The 18,079-nt window shown below is 42.2% G+C and overlaps 1 protein-coding gene across 3 annotated transcripts in view; it reads right to left on the reverse strand.

Annotated features, from left to right (window-relative positions):
- PRDM10 (PR/SET domain 10) overlaps positions 1 to 5,611 on the reverse strand; it is a 74,209-nt gene extending 68,598 nt beyond the window's left edge. For all 3 annotated transcript variants that reach the window (XM_074976975.1, XM_074976974.1, XM_074976976.1), the window contains exon 1: positions 5,541 to 5,611. The gene's annotated coding sequence lies outside the window, so the exon portion shown is untranslated. The remainder of the gene's footprint in view (positions 1 to 5,540) is intronic.
- Between the last annotated feature and the right edge of the window lie 12,468 nt (positions 5,612 to 18,079).

The following is an 18,079-nucleotide window of genomic DNA, read 5'->3' on the forward strand; positions in this document are numbered from 1 at the left end:
CTATAGATCGAATACCAGCTCGATGGCCTCCACTAACAGCTTCCACCCTATTAGCATCTTCTGACCTCCCAAACAACACTGTTTCCATTTTTTTCATGGAAGCAAAGGAAAATGAATTCTTTCATCTCATTATGAGGAGATTCAGGGTATGGCTACACGAGAGAATTTACAGTGCAAGCAGCTGCAATGATAGCTGCACCACTCTAAACTCTTTAATGTAGACTCCCTAAGCTTTTCTGTCAGCTTATAACTACCATAAGCTGCACAAGAGAAACTCTTTCACTGACATAGCTCTGTCCACACTGGCGCTTATGTTGGTGTAATGTTGCTGGATTTATGCAATGTAAGCTATACCAACATAAACTGTAGTCCAGACATATCTTAGATTCAAGTCACTTAGATAGAAACTGTGCCTGGGAAGTAGCATTATTCTCCAAGGAACAGCTGGGCTCAATATGTTTTGGTGCTTCTTCCATGGAGATTTTTGATATGGGTGTTCCTGAAGTGGGCACACACGGGCTACATCTACACTAGACACATCTGTCTATAGAAGTTACTGTCAGAAGAGATGTTCCGACAAATCTTCTATCAACCGATCGTGTTTACACATAAAAGCGGATCAATCTTTTCATCCGCTCTTCTCAACAAAAGGACCCCGGAGCATCTACACAGCTTTTTTATTGGTAGTTTCTGTCGACAAAACATATTTTGTTTGTAGATGCTCCATGAGTTTTGTTTACAAAACCCCAGTTTTATCTACAAAACTCTCTAGTGTGGACATAGCACAATACAAGGGTGCTGTCTCTTTACATTCCAGATGTGAAGGAAAGGACACCTTTCTTCAACAATGAAAATATGCAGAAAACTCCGACAAATCATGCAAAGGACAGATTCTGCAGCAGGACCCTTGAAGTTCAGGCAGTACCTCTTCTGAGCCCAACTAGTGAGATCCCAGAGAGAAACCAACATCAAGGGGTTTTCGAGCATTGTTGGTTGTTGTCCTTGTACTCAAGAGGATAAGCCTGGGAGAAAACTGGAACTATGCAAATATAACTATCCACCTCTCAGCTCAGAAAGTCATAAAGCCATGACAATATCTCAAATGAGAATCCCTTTGCAATACCCATGCATAAAAGGGCTGGTTTGATCTACTTCATAGTACAAAAGACGCCTGAATGCTAACGAAGGTTCCCTGCAGCAAAAACAGCAATGCCTATTAGCTGAGTGCAAGATCATCATGTAAAGTGGGTTTCATACTAAATTACGCTGTGTACTGCCATCCAGCTTTTAATATCAGAATGGTTTATTATGTGTCTGCAAAAAGCTGTATTCTACATTTAATTATCCCAGCACACATGTGAGGTAAGTGATTTTCTGAGAGCCTTTGGAAGAGTCTGCTCTCACAGCAGTAAGAAGATTGGGAAGTGCAATATGTTTAACCTCATTGACTACTGAGTCACGGCTGCTGTCTTTTTTCTGAATTCTCATTCATCAAACACACACATTATTTCCAGGAACTCTGGCTTCACTGCTTTTTGGTTCGATATAAGTAATCAGGTAATGTATGGCCACATGATTTATATTTCACTGGTGGAATAGAGATGGAAATCACACACAATGCTAGGATAGAAAAGTCTGTTTATTTCCATGAGCAGAGTAACGGTTGCAATTTATTTAACCATATCAGAGAGAGAATAGTTTAGCCAAACAAATCTTTACTCAGATTGTGTGGAATGGATATACCTAGGTTCTTATATCACATCCATTGTCACATTATCTGATCATCTAAAAGCACATATTCCTAGTTTCCCAGTTTATTGGATTTAGCTGCTAAAATCTATTTAATTTTACTAAATATAACAGAGATTCAAGCACTCTGAATGAATCCCAAGACTAACATTCTGATGATAATGGAAATCATTCAAAAAGCAGATCATACCAAATGCTACATCTAAACAAGAAGCCTCTATCGACACAAGCCACCGTAGGAAGGGATTTCCCATCAAAACTTCTGTCAACAGATTGAGTCTACATATAAAAGCAATCCACTTTGTCCATAGAGAGCAGCCGGACTACCCAGCCCTCTCTCAACAAAATGGATGACTGGAAACTCTGAAGACAGAGCTTCCTAATGAACCAGAAGCTCTGTCTGTCAACAGGGTTCTGGAGCATCTACACAGCTGTTTTGTTGACAGAACAGTATCAAGAGAGTCATTATACTTGAAAAGGGACAGGTTTTGCATGTACACACGCCAAGGTTTTTCCCAACAAAAGCCCAGTTTTGCTGGGAAAAGCCTCTTGTGCATACTTAACTATATTGTATCTGACCATGGGCTGCAGATTGTAACAGGAATATTCCATCCAGAGAAACGTGATTGCTTTTACAAATTGCTCTTTCTTTAAAGAAAGAGTCCTAGTCTTTTTGACTGGACTCTGACTTCATAAAGCTCCTATCTATATTTGTATCCTCCTTTCATCCTTCACCTTCTCTCACCAGCTACACATCAACTTGTCCTTCTCCCATTCTTAGTTTACTGATCTTTATGTTGCCCACTAAATTTGGTACAATCTCCTTCACAACTTCATTCTTCACCAAGATTTCTTGCTTTAATTTCAGTAAGTTACTGCTTTACTTTCTGGCATTAAGACTGACCTCCCACACCTCAAACTACCCAGACTTAGAGCACACCTACATACACAGTGCAGCAGCAGTGTGTCTGGTGAAGATGCTCTATTCCAGGGCTTTCAAGCTGCATGTGACTCTTTGAGAAATTACATGGTGCTCCTGCTTGGAATCACGTGTCACAAGTGCCATCTGCTGCTTTGCATATGTGCCCCACCACTTGGTGGCAAAAGTGCATGGCAGCAGCAAAGGCGGCTCTGGTGAGTTGCCAGAACTAAGTTTGAGCAGAGGACAGGGGGTGCCTGGCTCTGGGGGAGGACACTGAGTTAGAGCAGGAGGATGAGGGTGCCTGGCTCTGGGGGAGGCAGAGGGCATTGAGCCACACATCAGATATTTATTTTCATCTATCTATATAGATAGATAAACAAATGTATAATGTGTGGCTCTTTGCACTCTATCCCTGGCTCTTCATCCCTAACCGGGTGGCTACCCGTACTCTATTCTGACAGAAAAGAGGTCTCCCATTGGTACAATGAAACCACCTCCGCAAGCAGCAGAAGCCAGATTGGCAGGAGAAGCTCGCCCAGTGACATAGAACTGTCCAAACTGGCACTTATGTAGGTGTAACTTATGTCACTCCTGGGAGGGGTTTCTTCACATCCCTGAGCAACTTCAGTTCTGCTGACATAAGCTGCAATGTAGACATATCCTTAGATCTGTGATGGACAATCTAACCTAGCAAGTGGGCCACATGAGTGGCCTTCCTTCATCTCAGTGGTGTGCAAGACTGCCAGAAGCAAGACGGTCTCCTGGGATAAGGTAGCTTGGCTAATTGCCCGGGCAGGGTGTGCCAAATGAACTGTAGCAGCATGCTGATTTGGTGCAGAGTGCAAGGCTCTCACAGGCAATGCTGTGTGCAATCAGCACACACCTCACTTCACACGTCCCTGCTTTATGTGCATGTCATGTTAGTAATACTGGTAGGAAAAACAGCAGGCAGGAAAACCACTGGAAACTGGCCACAGTAAACACAATGGCTCATAGGTCACACATGGAACCCCAATGGGCACATGCCATAGGTGGTCCACCACTGCCTTAGAGTCTAAGCAATTTGAGCCAGGCGTCTTGCCTGTTAAACTGTTCAGGAAAGCAGTTTATCCCTTCAATGATATACTGTACAAGCAGTATATATAGCTGTAAATCAAAGCTACCTAGTGGAAAAAAACCAGAGGCCTCAGAAGTTTTAACACAAAGCAAAGTAAGGGCTTTTGATAAAGTACATGTGCCAGAAGCTGACACATGCAGAACATCCAGGTACTGAGCATTCTTATATTTCCACAGAAGAAAGGTGACAAAACGTATCAATACTGCAATAATGCTCAGTTTTGCCCCCAACCTACATTTGTCATTTGGTTCCTCCTCTTGTTCACCACTCTCATCGCAAAGTTATCTCCTAATTGCTCAGATTCTGTATTTCTTTGTCCTTTTCTGTGGTAGTGTTTCTACCTTTTTTTGCTAACTCTCTAGATTAAAGCATCCAGCCATTTTAAACTTCTCATACAATCTGTGAGACAAAAGCTGGCTCTGTGAATGCCCGACATCAAATAGTCCATATATTGAGATATATTGGTATTCACACACCCCGAATAAAAGGGATTTCAGCATATTAGCATTCCGTGAGCGAGCAAGTAAGGATCATCCCCAGCAAAAACGAGCAGAGTCTCCATACTGCTGGGATGGGTAGTGCAAAGTCGCCCCTTCATGCCACAAGATGTTTAGGATGGTTATTACTGTTCCCTTTACCCTAAAGTCACATCTGGGTTCTGCAAAGCTTGCTGCACTGCAACTCCTTGATACGGGACAGTACCATCTGTTCCCCTGAGCTGCACTGGAGCCGCAGCAGTGCTCCCAAGGTATCCGCCACTACCTGGCTTCTGCCCTCAATCTGCACCTGAGCAACCTTCCTAAGCCTCCAGCTGGGCATGTGGGGTGGACCCACCGGGGCAAGGTCCCAGAGCGGGGTGGAGTGGGGTGCACTGGGCAGAAAAACAGCCCCACCGACAAAATAGGGCTCTAGCAGCCCAATGGGCTCCGCCGCGCCCAGTCAGAGAAGGGGGACAAGCCCCATCCCAGCCAATCAGATTGGGGGTCACCTCCCCCCGCGCTGGAGCGTAACGGTCTCCCCAACATACACACAAAAGCACCCCTCCGCACCAGCCAATCAGGGGAGGGGGCGCTATCTCCCCTCGAGCCAAAGGGAGAAAGGGGTGCGGAGCTCCGGGCCAATCACAAGGGGAACCGCGCCACAGCGCGTACATGCTACTGTCCCCCGACAAAGCGTGAGGCGCAACAGCCCCCGACCCCGGCTGGCACCCAACGGTCACTCAGCCCCAACCACTCTGGGGCTGGGAGGGGGGAAAAGGCAGCCAGACTGCGCCGTAAAGCCTAGGAGAGGAAGATGACTGAGGCCGAGGAGAGTGGGAACGATCCAATCACGGGGTCGGGAAGAAGGAAGGGCCACAAAGGGGGGCAAAATACCCAGCCTGCTGCGGGGGGGTAAGATGGCTCCCGCACCCCCCCATCAATGAGGTGCCGGGGTCCGGACTGTACCATCCAAGAGGGGGGGAGGCGGGAGGGGGCAGCCCGCTACCCACCCCCGTCCGGGGCGGGTGGGGGATCCCAATCGGGAAGGGGGGGGGAAGTGGAATGTACCTCTCCTGAGGGAGGGGGAGAATGACAAAGCCCTACCGCCACCCCCACCCGCAGGAGCGAACGGTTTGTCCCAGCCCCAGTGCTAAGGAGCCGCCGGCTCCGGCGCCATCTTGGGTGCGACTAAAACAACAAGTCCCAAACCCCTGGCAGGTCTCTGCGATGCCCCTGGGCCGGACTCCCTTCCCGGACCGTCCCATCGCGTTACCTGAGGGGGTCCCGTGCGGGTGCCGCGCCCCGACCGCCGCCGCAGGCCCTGCCGTCGCCCCAAACCCCCCCACCTGTCCTCACCTCACAATGGTAGCTGCAGAGCAGGAGGGGGGGCGGCCGCCCAAATTCATTACCATAATCTGCCTGGCAACAGCTACCGCTACTGTATGCTGATTGGCCAGGAGTCACTAGCTAACGGGGACCGGGCAAAGGCCACCCCCCCCCAAAATAAAAAGCACAAGGCAGCCGGGGCACGGGGGGAGAAGTAGAACAAAGCCCCCCCACACCTCCACAAAAAGGGGAGAAGGCCCTCCAGGGCCTCCGCCCTCCACCGCCAGCGAGCAGTACGCACCAATCACAGCGCTGCTCTCATCCAAGCGCAGCTCCGCCGGGGCATGCTCGCCAATCACAGCGTGTCTCTCAGTGCTGGGCTCCGCCCTCCTGCTGTAGGAGGAGGTGAAGGGAGACGAGCACTGCCCCCTGTTGGGAGGCCGGGTTGCAGGGAAGCCCAGCAGCGCCCTCTGCTGGTAGGGTGAATGAGCCAAGGGAAAGGGGGAGCTAGTATATATGTGTATATATTGTATATGTTTGGACGGTAGGGGAGACAGGGAGAGAGCAGGGCGTGGCTGGAACTCAGAAGTCTTGACACCCAGCCCCTCATGCCAAGGCTCTCTTTTCTAGGCCCCATACTTCTGAACTCAGGCAGTCCACCACCCTCCAGGTAAACTGAGTTCAGTATCATTTGCTGTACGTGTGCATATCTGGGATGGGGCCTTCTATCATGTGTCTCCATCTACTATGCCCACCTCAATTTCTTGTGAGAGGGGACTTCTGTCCTGTTACACTGGTCTACATTTCCATCCCTCTCCATTGCACAGTGGGTGGAGCCCTGTCCCCCTGAGAGGTGGCGGCCTTTTGGAGTCAAATGCATCCTTGTGCTTGCATAGCACATAACAGGGTTTTGGACTCTTTGAGGGGAAGGATACTATATATTTAGTTACAGACATAAGAATAGACCTAAGAAAGCACTGGTGCAGATGCTGTAGGGATTCTTTAGGGCAGAAGGAGCTAGATGACATAATTTATCCTTTCATCCTCACTGTATGATTTGGTAGGGGAAAAGTAAATTTAAAATCAGATCTAAACTCATTTTTTGTTAAAAAGGGTTGGTTGTCTTTTTGATGGTTTTTGTTTGTTTGTTTTGTGGATTTGCAGGACAATCACTTGGTTTCTGTTGTGTAATAAAAGAATGGATCCTGGTCCATTTACACTTTGTATGTTTGTAAGGCATGTTCAGCACAGATGTGAATTTCACATAAAATGCTTCACAGCATATTTAGAAAACCTAAATACAAGAATATCTAGCCTAACTGAAAAGGGTGTTTTCTTAAATAAAAATAAAAATTAACACTATCTGCAGTTTACCAAGATTCTTTGGGAAAGAACATTTGCAAATTATAAAAGAAACAGAATAGGTTTAGTAGGAATAACTTCAGTAGACAAATAAATGCATATTCGTTCAATTGAGGTGATCCTGCCAGACAATTCGATGATAGCCTTATGTATTCTGGATACTTCTACATTGCTTGCCTCATTTACTTCTTCTTTCTGTTCATCTGTTATATAATAAGATTGAGTTTTAAATATCCTTTAAAATAAATCAAGGATAATAATTGACATAATTCAGAAACTTGACCTATCTATCTCATATTCCAGTCTCTCTGGAGGTTACCACCATTCTTTTTAGACAGGGGTAGGAGGAGGGAGACTTTGAATTGGTATGTGACACAGAAAAATATTTTTTGCTAATTACTTTTATGTTTGTTTATTACATACCCAGAGTTATTCTATTTAGCAAGTTCTTTTTAAAAAATACTTCATAGCAGCTTCTCATACTATTCCAAATTGCTTTACAAATACAGTGCCACTGAGAGGCAGCCACCTCCTGTGAGCAGTTGTTTTCTCTGTGGAGTATGGCAGGTAAGTATGGAATATGACAGAGCAGGGCAGTGGAGCTAGGGGAAATTCTGATCAAGGACACAAACCCAAAGCACAATTTTTACAAAAAGTGCCACAGAAATGCAATATCTTGGACAAGCAGACTATATCCACATCAGACACAAATTGATGTAGCAGAATCACAGACAGAAACACAGAATCATAGGGCTGGAAGGGACCTCAGGAGGTCATCTAGTCCAGCCCCCTGCTTCAAGCAGGATCAACCCCCACTAAGTCATCCCAGCCAGGACCTTGTCCAGCTGGGACTTAAAAACCTGGAAGGATGGAGAATCCACCACCTCTCTAGGCAATGCATTCCAATGCTTCATCACCCTGCTGGTGAAGTAGTTTTTCCTAATATCTAACCTACACCTCTCCCTCTTCAACTTCAGGCCATTACTCCTTGTTCTGCCATCTGACACCACTGAGAACAGTTTCTCACCCTCCTCTTTAGAGCTCCCCTTCAGTAAGTTGAAGGCTGCTATTAAATCACTCCTAAGTCTTCTCTTCTGTAAACTAAACAAGCCCAAATCCCTCAGCCTACCGTCATAGGTCTTGTGCTCCAGACCCGTAATCATTTTTGTTGCCCTGATGGATTAATAGAACTGACTTTCAGGTGAGGATTTGGTGTAGAACCTCTATTTGTAAGGTGTAACTGAAGTTGTCTCCTCAAATGTTGAACGTTTACTAGAGTATTTAAAATTATTCAAACTCAAAGGGGCACTGTCAGTTAATTTCAAAATTGTATAATCATGTCTTAATGGTGTCAATAACTTCACCTGAGATGATAGTTTTAAGAATTGAAGACCATGCATTACTTGCATGAGTACAGGAAGCACGATTTGGGTCTGTTTTGCTTTTGTCCACTGATAATGTGTGCTTGATTAGACAAAAGTCATAATATTATTTTCCTTTTTATTATTTATTTATTTATTATTATTCATTTTTTTCCTCAATTTCATACTTTCACACTGAAATTACGCTGACATATTTGAGTGGAAAGCACCACAAGGGAACATTTAAGAACAAAGAAAACAGGTTCATTTTCCATTTTATTTTTACTTCATAGAACAATTTTAATCACATTTGTATCAGGCCTGTATGCAGGAATTTCTGTATATGGTGTGTATGTGTGTGTTTTTTGGTAAATGTGGACCACAGTATTTTTAAAATATAAAGTCAAAAGAGTCATGCAGTGAGTGTGCATAAGAGAGGTTAATAAAAAAAATTGAGTGGAAACAGTGTTGGTAAAATAATTTTGTTACAACATGCTAAAATTATATGCAGTAATAAAGGTTTTATAGAAATCACCTTATGGGATCTTATTGTAATAACACAAGTGAAAAACAATATTCCAAAATATTCCAGTCTTCATCTTAAGGCTATATATAAGCTAGTGGTATTGAAATAGATTTGTGGTAACAGCAAACTTTTTTCAGGACAGTAAGTTTACAGCAGTGTGTTTCCTGTTGCTAGCAGCCAAGAGCATGCTGGGAAATGTAGTCCCGTCCCTGCTCCAGGGTCAGCTCTCTAGGCAGGGAGCTGGCCAAGGAATTACAGCTCACAAAACAAAAAGCAGTCAAGTAGCACTTTAAAGACTAGCAAAATAGTTTATTAGGTGAGCTTTCGTGGGACAGACCCACTTCTTCAGACCATAGCCAGACCAGAACAGACTCAATATTTAAGACACAGAGAACCAAAAACAGTAAGCAAGGCTCCCAGAGTGTCTCATGTTCCCACACCATGCCCTGCAGGCTCCCCCTGCACAGCGCAGTGGGGAAGGAAAGGGGAGAAACTAGACATGGTTGGGGTGGGGTACATTTGCACCTTTCACAAGTATAGCCCCACTGTGTATAGGCCTCTGTTTGTAAAGAAAACAAATAAACAAGAAAACAAGTATGCAAATCTGCATTTTAGGCCAATGGTTCCTGATAGTGCCTTTTTAAGGTTCTGGACTGGAGAATAGGAGAGTTGTTACATTTGCGTAAATACGCATAAGCTACAGAGTTATATTTTCATGCAGACATGTCTTGGGTTATAACTTGACATATAAAATATGTGGTATTGGCTCCATTCTTTCCCTTCCTCTTGCATGGGCCACAATCCAAGGGTTATTTATGGTATATGCTTTCCTTTTTAGCAGATGAGAACTATTGCGCCTAAGCACGCAGCACATCATATGATATAAAGTGCTGCCAAATAGAGAGAACCATGAGTCATCAACTCTTGTGTTTGAAATCAGATGTAAAGCCTACATTTCCCTGCTTTTTGTTTCTGATGTTTTGATGGAGAGCCCATTTATCTCGTGTCCTCCTGTTGATACACAGAGACCCCTTAAAGAAAGGCATTCTTTGTCAAACCAATGCATTTTTCTAGGCACCCAGCATAAACTACACTACTGTAACTGATTCTTGTTTGCCTTAATTATGTGGAACATTGGTGTAATCCTTGAGTCTGAGCTTTTCCACACGTCTTAGGTCTGCAAATCTATATAATTATTTATGCATTATCACATTAATATACTGCTGTCTTAATAGTACTTCAGCTGAATTTCTCATCCATTCCCTCATCTTGTCCTCTTATCTATTTCAGTTCGCTTCCCTGTGGCCTCTGCAAATCTCTCAGGCTATGTCTACATTAGAGAGTTTTGTCGGCTGTACTTCCAGTTGGCTGTTTTGCTGACAGAGAGTCTGAGCAGGCCAGCCATTCTCTGTCAACACAGTGGATTGCTCTTGTGATCTGCTTTGCACTTTTGCCATGATCTCTCAACAGAAATTTTGTTGGAAGATATCTTCCGACAAAACCTTCTGTTGACAAATCCCCGTAATCTAGACATAGCCTTTGATGCCTGGTGAGTGGCACTGTCTGCTGTCTCACGTGTACAATACACCCACGTTTTCCCAGTAATTCTGCTTGCTTCTCCTTCGTTTCAAAATCCAGCTAGACAGTAATCCTGCGGCTTCTTTGTGGCCTCTTCCAGGTGTGAGCAAACTTCTTACGTCGGGCCTCATTTTTTGTCCCTGCAAGTAACAGGGCCTCTCAACCTATCTAATGAAATCCCAGATGGAAATTTCAGTTATGTTCATATGAAAAAAAAATTCAGCATGTGTAAGAAAATAAGAACATACAATATAAACACTTCACTGATTGGTATAGAAATGTAAACAAACACATATAAAAACAGTAACGTTTCAATATTTTTAATAAAATGGATTAGCCTAAGACCCAGTAGCCAGTCGTGCTACACCCTTCCTTACAAAATTTCATGCCCCACCGGAGGGGGCCCACCTCCCACTTTGCTACCCCTGACCTATTCAATTGCATCAGCCTACTTCACAAAATTTGCTTGACTGAATCGTACCTGCTGATTGGCATACTGTTCCGACAAGCCCCTGTCAGTACATGAACCTTCGTCTCAGAAACTCCAACTGCCTGCAACAACCTTATCTCTAACTCATCAACGCTCCACCTCATTTCAAATCTAAATTAAAGATGCCTTTATTCTCCCCTGCCTATATCGCTGAATTCCCACCTTTGCTGTTATGTATTTGATTCTTTTTTTGTGTTACAGTCTAATTCTGTATTGTGGGATACAGATTATATACTCTAGGGAGAGCATTGATCTAATCTTATAAATCCATGTGAGTTGTTACGTAAGTAGGCTCTACATTAGTAGTCTCATCGACGTCACTGGGACTACTCATATGCATGATGATTACTTACATGACTCAGGGTTTGCAAATTGAACCGTTATTGGATTGTACATTCCATCATCAGTTTGTCACTCCCCTGCTGCTCCTCTGTGTCTGTATATAATTTAAACCTTGTTTTTGTCAGAATTATTGACATATGACTGACCACCTCTGAACTGTTGGAATACATTGCACTGTTTTATAGCCTAAGTGCAGATCACTAGATGCGGTGGCGGTATTGGCATAAGATTAATAATTTAGAAGGAAGCCATCATAAATTTAGATTAAGGAGATCATTGCATCAAAAAGCCATACAGATAAATCTTTTCTCCATTATTGGTTTTTAGTTTTTTTCCAAACCAGTTCAATCTCTCATTGTCACAAACCAAGTTAATTGTATTTCTCATTCTCTAGTAAAACACTTAGAGTTATTCAGACGTGTGATCTAAAGGTATCAACTTAACACCCAAAAAAGTTTACACTTTATTTTCCAGGTCTCCTACACTTAAAAAAACAATAATAATAATAAAAAAAAGCCCACTAAATATCTATATAGCTTTCAAATGAGCAAGCTAGTTCCCCAGTCCTGTCTTCATCTCTGATGATGGCCACTTGACCTGGCATCCACCACACACAGCCATAATTCTGCCCTCCAGCATTTGCAAAAATACGTACAAAGGTCAAAATAAGAAATAAGCTATTTCCATTAAAGGGACCCATTTTCAATACAAAAATTTTGCAACAATAAGTCACAGAAAATGCCTGTTAATTTCTAGAGATTATCAAGCTAATACAAGCTTGGAGATTCCACATTTGTAAATAGACATCATCATATATCAGCAAACTTCACAATGGCAGACAGATCAGTTGTAGAAATGTTCCATCTGAGCGCATCATTATTTAAAGAATGTGTAGAACTGTAACATAAATTAATACTTGCTAAGGCAATGGGTCAGATTTTTAGCTCATGTAAATCACTTCAATGGAGCTATGCTGATTTACTGTACACCAATTGAGAATCTGGCCACACAATTCTTTCAAAATCTCTGTTCCATGTTTAATAAATAATCTATCAAAGGCCTAGGAGAAAAGGTGAGTTTTACAATTTGCTCAGGAGGTCTGCATTAACAGAGCCAAGCTCTGGTGTAGCAACTGGAGAATGTATTCCAGAGTAAAGGATTCCCTCATGGAAAATGCCTTGCCACTACCCTGCCTATATTTTCATGACTCCAGTATAAAATCATAAATTCTTCTGCCAGAGGTGATAGTTTCAGAGAGGTAGCTGTGTAAGTCTGTATCTTCACAAAACAAAAAAGAAAAAAGGCAGTCCTGTAGCAAAACTTGGGAAGCAGGGTGCTTTCAAGATCAGGGTTTCCTTTCAAAGGGATCCCATCTACATTGCTATTTTACATTTCGTAAGCAGATCTTTCGACACTCCAGGTGGCTGCCATTATGCAAATGAGGCACTGAATATTCATAACAGTGCCTCGTTAGCATTTTTAACTGCTGTGTTTACATACCCCTTTGGAAAGGGAAGGGTAGTGTAGATATGGTGTGAGTCAAGCCCCTAAAATCATGTGGTTGACTTAAGGAGCATGAGACTGAAAATAAAAAGGGAGTTCCCTTTACTTGCCTTTTGGTTTTTGAGCCTTGAGGCATCACATTTTCATGTGTTTCTCCACAATGAGGAGGGCTAGAAATTTACTATTTCAAAATGAAAGCTTTGAGTCTCAGCTAAGAAGGTGGGGTTTTAAGAAACAAGGCAACTATTGCAAAAGTTGGAAGCACTGCATATGCCATCTACTTCTCATGCTATCCAGACTGCAGCTTCCTTTGTGAATTAAGTGATCCTGCAATGAGCTCCACAGAGGCAAACACCCGCATCAGCAAAAAGCCCTACCTACTCATATAGGCTACCATATGGATTATTGTCAAAACACTTTTACAGATTTATTCTTTGCACGTAGATGTGTTTGATACTTGTCTCAACAGAAGAGAATCTAATCTCGGTGAATAAACTGAAGGAAAGAGAGCGTTTAAAATAACCTGAATTTGGAAACTTAGTGTATTCCTCCATACATACTGACAGATTCTGAAATGTGTGAAAGCAGATGCCTTAGAATTTTACTAGATAGTGAATGGAGTGAATGTATAAGTGCCAAAATCCATTTCAGTTCAGCAATCCTTTATCCCTTAAAATGTCTAGAAAAGAAGATGGGAATATTTGGGACCTGTGTTAAGACAAAGTCCAAGTGTCAGCCAGGGCAGGTGTATCCCTGGGCAATCAAACATGCAGAAGGCGTTGACTGAAAGATTGCCTCCTCTGAACATTATAGGAAAGGGAAACTTTATCGGACTTAACACAGAGGAGATGCAAAGATCAGCCCAGGATACAGAGGACTGGTGGAGCCTTGTTCTAAGAAGTAATGTCTGATGGCATACGAACATTTTAAATTCAGACCCTCATATCTAATTATGGTAAAGATTAAAATGTGCTAGTCTGGTTCCTTGAGTCCATCCTTCACATGTTTTCTTTGCTTTTTGGATTAGTTTATCAATAATTATATTTTTAGAAAATATGGACATGTCTGTTGTCATCAAATGTGGGGGTCAGTTGATCATATGCTTCCCGTTATTAATCCCATGGTAATTTTTAAAATGGTCTAAAATCCATCTGATATTCATAGCGAATTTATCTTGAATATTGATAAACTGCAGCAATGCAGGAATGTTGGGTTTTTGTTTTTTATTATTTGGGGATTTTTTGTGTGGGTGCTTTTGGAATCATTTGTTTCAGCGTTTGGGATGTATGCAGATAAATGACAATTCTGTGCAAAATAACATACTTACTTATGATGGCCTACTACCAGGGATACCTGAACCGTTTTTCATAGTGCAGGTGCTGACAGCCATTGAACCAAAGTGTAAACCCTGGGTACAATGGAAACCCCTTCAAACCAAGGGGTGCTGCAGCATGCCCCACCACCACTACTTCTGGTTCAAGCATCTATGCTTATTACAGGACAGCCCACGCTGAAAGATGTCTACAGTATATCCCATTCGCTTGTATACGCTCAGGGGCAGGGTTAAGGTTGTGGATTGGAGATGATATATATATCTCCTGGTTTCAGCATAAGTTTACATGGTGTTTTGGAAGGACACAAGGCACAAATCATTAACGCTGTTAAAATATTTTTGGGAAGTGACTTATATTTAGTGAAATCTGTTCAGTCCCTGGGTTAGGAGTGGAAGCAATTTGGAAGTTCTAAACAAAAGCCATTTCACTGCATGTCTGCAGTTTTGCTGATTGATTTTATTTTTATTCTCTGAGCTATTTGTCAAGTGGCAAGTAAATATTTCATAGCTAATAATACAAGAAACCAATTATAAATAGTCATAAAATATTCTGATCTCTACTTTTTAGAAGTCCCTGACCTATTCGTTCATCTGCATATTCTCTGCACTGCAGGTATACAATTCATTGTTTTGGAAAGCTTTTAAACATAGTACATAAAATAGAAAGTTCATGGAATAGTTAAGGGGCAAAAGAGGATTTAGTAACAGATCATTCTAATACAGGGGCTCTGTGATTAGGGCCATAAACAGCAGCTAATCCAGCAACAGATGGGCTTTGAACCAAGACTGCAGGTCTAGGATGGAAACCCTGATCTAGAAAATGTTTAGGTAACTCTTATTCTTTGCTGGATTTATACAGTTGTTCCTGAGAAAAGAACATGGGAAACCGACTCTGTTTGTTTGGTTTATTGGTTTGTCAGCCTGTAGTGTTAAATATCTGAAAGGCTGAGACAAAATGTAGTCCTAATAGCTATATTAAATAGCCAGATTTTGAAAAGAAATTTTTTATTTTCCTCATAGTCCCATATATATTGTGTCCAGTAAAGTGGCAAGCAATCTACTGTTTAGGTTCTAATTCCATTTAAAAAAACAGAAAAACAAAAAACCTTGAGCCTCCATCCTATATATTAATTAACAAGGGGCCAGATGGTCACATCACATTGAATCATGGAAAATATCATAGAACATATGTCTTCACTGCAGTGTTAGCCTGGGCTCTTACCTGGATGTTGCCCCTAAGCATCCCTCCTGTCTATACACTCAGTCCTCTCACTTGAATTTGGTCATGCTTCAGCCTCAGCTAGCTGGCATCTCCTGTGGTTTAGAACCCAGGTTCCACTTTTACTTGGTTTTGTGTGAGTGTTCACTTACGCGCGTGCGCAGGCGCACACACACACACACACACACACACACACATTTAAGAATTCTTTTACCATTGTTACTAATAATTGATTAGGATTAAAACAGAAAGTTTTTTTAAAATCTGATTTACTTTCCACCCTGTTGGATTTTGTTTGCTGTTTACATTTTACTTAGCTTTAAAAAGGAAAATTAGTTTGAGTTTTGGTTTTGTTTCATTAGTTCATTTTCAGATTCTCTGGCACTTTCTGCAGGGGAATTTAATACCTCAACAATATGCTGTTTTCATTGAAATAAAAAAACCCCAGCATGGTAAAAGCATATCGACAGCATAATTTAGGCCTAAAAACCTTGCAGTAGTCCTTTAACATACATTAAATGGCTTTATTCACCTTGAAATTATTATAGCTTCATGCTCTTCCATCAGATTTTTCAACATCTGGCTGTTTGATTGATCTGCAATAACAGAACCCTCTGCAATGCAGAAGGTGGGGTGCTGTGACTATGCATTACTAACCAGTGATTCATATAATTATTGAAAACCCAAAGGCAAATATTTGAGATGCAGTTAAGTAGGACAATTTACTGTGCATGTGTGTTTTCTTCATCTGTATTTAAAGAAGATATTTCAGACTGGAACAAACTTGCATGAACAGAAACTGTTTATAGACGAAATAAACTAACTTGGTCATTTTGCCATGTCTATAATAGAGATCTTAGAGCGGCACAGCTGTACCAATGCAGCTGCACTGCTCTAAGGTGTCCCATGTGGATGCTTTTTGCCGACATCTTAAACCAGTGAATTATATAATTATTGAAAACCTACATCTTCAACCATCCCCACCAAGCAGCAATAACCATGTCAGTGGGAGAGCATCTCCTGCCAACATAATGGTGTCAACACCAGCACTTGTCTGCACAGTAACTGATTTGGTCACACCTCTCTGAACTGTAGAAGTTATGCTGACAAAAGTACTAGTGTGGACATAGCCAAAGGATGACATGGGAGGAGATGGATGGATGGTTTGCAGCAGATCACTGGAAGGGCAGCTGCTGAGTGCTCAAAGTTAGCAACGCATCATGAAAGCTTACCAAAATTCTACTTTGATGTCACTGAAATTCAGCCAATGAATGAATGAATTTGCTTACTTGTCATGACTTCCCAAATTCACTACTATGGGCAGTATCCTTGCTGTGAGTTCTCTGGAGTGGTCCCTGTAGGTGGGGTGCTCGTGCTAGCCCTCAGCAGAGATTCACGTCACCCAGCTGATCAGCAGCTAGGTTTTGTGTTTCTGTTGGTGGAGCACATCCACGATTCATTACACATACAAAATTCTTCACTTGTGTGGAGGATAGAAAAGTTTAGACGGAACACTGGTTGTCTGTATATGCCCTGAAAAGCCACAGCCAGAACAGGAGTACAAAGTATAAGTGTCATGTCCTTGTTCTGTAACCCCAGAAACTTTCAGAGATGGTGCTCAGTGGGCAGGGCTCAGAAAGAGGGGCAGAATCCATGGATCACAGCATGTATATGTGCCTCCAACCCATTCAGCCTGCATTCCATATCAGTTATGTCCACTCCTGGCAGGAATAATGTGACTGGGAGTTGGGGATGCATGACACATTAGACAACCCCAATTCAGGCTTCACTGCAGAAACAGATATGAGGGCATGGGATGGGAAGGAGCAAGCTCTTGCAGCTTATTGTCAGTTAAACTCATAGGCTTGGTCTGCACTAGACCCTACAGTTGACTGCAGATATGCAGTTCTATCTACAGCAATTGCGAAGCTAGAATTGACAGATCTGCAGTCCATTGTAAGGTGTGTCCTCACTGAGGGAGGTGGAAAGGAGCGTTTCTCCCATCGCCCTCCCTTACTTCTCGTGAGAGCAGGAGAACAGGGAGTCAATTGCAGTCCCCAGAGAGACTGATTTTGTGCATCTTTACCAGATGCATAAAATCAGACTCTGGAAGACCAACCCTGAATGGGTCGATCACCCAGTAAGTGTAGACATAGCCCTAGCGACCACAGATGGACTCAAACTATAGCTCCAGGTGTGGATTTAAAATACCTCTGAGTTGTACTATTATTATTTATTTTATTTTATTTTATATTATATTATTCTAATTCAGTTACCTCATGTTTTATACTTGAAGAGCTGACAATTACTGAAACTGAAAGGACAGTGAAATGAAAGACTAAGATATAAATTTCCCATTAGAATTAGTAAAGAAATCTCACTTTCTGTTCCTTGTTGGATAAGCCTTTCTGTCAATTTTGAAGCTGGGAATAAGTGACTGTATTGTAGGTAAAGGAGGGAAACAATTTTACCATTAGCTGGGTCTATTTTCAAGAAACACATGCTGAATTTTTTAAGATCTCAAAAAAGAAAAAATGTTCAAGTGTGACTTCTCTTAATGAGGGTTGATTATTGCACTAATATATTTAAATGTGCTGATATATATTTTTACAGTATTTTATAGAGTAAACAGGATCAAATTTCACCTTTGTATACATTTCAGTGATGTTGCGCCAAGATGTATGTTGAGGTGGAATTTGGTCAAAAGCAATGAATGAGTTATGAGTAAGTATGTGTTTCAATAAAGATATCTGACTAACCAGAAGAATCTGT

This window comes from Carettochelys insculpta, chromosome 25, assembly GCF_033958435.1.
Source record: "Carettochelys insculpta isolate YL-2023 chromosome 25, ASM3395843v1, whole genome shotgun sequence".
NCBI lineage: Eukaryota > Metazoa > Chordata > Testudines > Carettochelyidae > Carettochelys > Carettochelys insculpta.